This window comes from Phragmites australis, chromosome 16 (genome assembly GCF_958298935.1).
Source record: "Phragmites australis chromosome 16, lpPhrAust1.1, whole genome shotgun sequence".
NCBI classification, from domain to species: domain Eukaryota; kingdom Viridiplantae; phylum Streptophyta; class Magnoliopsida; order Poales; family Poaceae; genus Phragmites; species Phragmites australis.
Window position 1 is genome coordinate 12,120,539 of NC_084936.1, and position 2,281 is coordinate 12,122,819.

Here is a 2,281-nt window from a genome sequence, read left to right on the forward strand (position 1 = left end):
GTTACTTGTGAGGCGGGGATGGGAGGTGGCAGAGGTCTCGATGAGGGTTAGCTTTAGGCAGTGGTAAACGAACATTGAAGGTGGAGTCGAGAAAGTTGAACTTAGATGTTGACATGCGGTGGGTGGAGAGACATGCCATGGGATTTGGCTGTGGAGGTCGACCATAGAATAGTGGTACACATGACGTTTTCCATGACATTTTCTATGTGGATCGGGTTGGCAAACCCGTCCCATTTAAACAAGTCCTAGACCAGGCATGGCATGGGGGATGGGAAGAGGATTTTTGTGGCCTCCTAAAGCTTTATTTAAATTACCTCTCTCATTTCTTTGGGAAGTGTTCTTCCTAGGCGTGCCTGCCGGCACTTGAAGGTCAGAGCGAAGGGTTAGGCAAGTAGTACGGGCCCTAGCGAGGAATGTGTAATTAATAATTATATATTTACAATATATCCATAATGGGTATCAACCATGCGTATATCCTTAACCCGATACAATAGGTTTCATACAGCTAGGGGGTAAATAAGGCATGTGCCGATATTACCGACAACTGATCATATTCGATACGGACTTTATCCTCGCATTAGAAAAGAATCTTCTAGATATCTGGAAGAAGTACAATTCAAGATGATTACGCTCGAGATATCCAAGTAGGATACGACTACCTCACCCCAACTATATAAGGAGGGGGAGGGGGTACATTCTAGGCATCCCAATTAGAGTTAAGAGACGCCAATTCGATTCCAAGCAAGTCTAGACGCAAGATCTCAAGCACAAAGCAAGCCTAATTAGGTAGGAACCACAAATACCCATCGAAGATCCACAACACGTCATACTATGGTGAATTCATCCGACTAGGGCTTCCAGACATAGAATACGAGAGATTTCGCCTAGAGTCTTATGATTAGATCTGTATACCCCTAATTGTAATTATCTTTTCTTAAGATTAATCAAGGTAAGATAGGACATATCACTATTATCCTAATGGAGGTATGAACGTATATAAAAACTCTTATCTATATCTTCGATATGTACATTGAGACCATGTATCTCTACTTTATTATAAGTATTTAGATATTGGCTTTATCGATTATTGACAAGCCCTCTCAGCTATGTGCGTCTAACGTGAAGCGAATAAAGGGAAGCTCTTCTAGTTTTAGTAATATCTAACGTAGCTAGGGTCTTCGATGCATACAAAGGTATTACTAAAAAGTTTCTTTTTTTTCCAAGTCTTCCGCTGATGCTTGGGACCTCCCAACATTAGTTGGAACCTATGTATTGTACTTAGATGACATCTAGAATAAAAGATACAGGGGCTAAAGCATAAAAGTGTGTTTGTCAGTTTATGTAGGGATGAAATCTCATGAGACCCGCCCACTATTACTTAAAAAAACCCTGTCCAGACACCTTCGCTAGATAGAGTAAGCGACTTCTATACGACAACATGTCATGTTAGGCCCAGTGGAGTAAAACTACACCTGACCCGAAACTCACGAGACCTAACCCGACTCGACCCCGAAATGCCAAATGGATGGAAAATAAAACCCGAACTTGCACCCACTAGGCGCCCTTCGGGTTGGGGAGCTTCACTGACCTGGCGACGGGGCGGAGAGGCAGTGGGGCTGTCGGGCGTAGGGAGGCCAGACGGGGGGGGGGGGGGGGGGGCTAACGCGAAAAGGGCGGAGGGGCGCCGTCGGCGCGGAGAGGCTAGAGGAGCAGCACTGGTGCGAAGAGGGTGGCATGGAAGAGCGGAGCTGCGGCGCCGGCTTGGAAAGGCGGAGGGGTGGTAATGACGCGGAGCCATAGAAGGGTCGAGGAAGGACGGCGACAGGGCCAGGCGGAGAGGCCGGGGTGGGAAGGTAGACATAGAGCGATGGCTAGGCGGGGAGGCCGTCCAGGAGGGGTGCCGACTGGGCGAGAGGTCCGAGGGGGTAGGGAGCAGGGAAGACGGAGGGGTGGGCAGGCTAGGGTTAAATGGGCTGAGGGGAAGTTAGGTTAGGCTGGAGAGCAAACCAGTAGAGTTGAATGAATTTCGAGTGATCGGATGGGTTCCCGGATAAAAATTAAAACTCAAACCCGACCTAACCTAATTCAGACAAACCCATAAACAAAAAATAAAACTCAAACCAAACCCATCATATATGGAACCTACTGTACCTAGACCCACATGTCCTATTACTATCTAATAACCGCGGAGGAATTACCCAATTTAAGGCGGTACAGCCCAACGTTCTGTTCCGTCCCCTTTTCATACTGCTGGTTCCCACAGCGCCGGCCACGCCCGTGA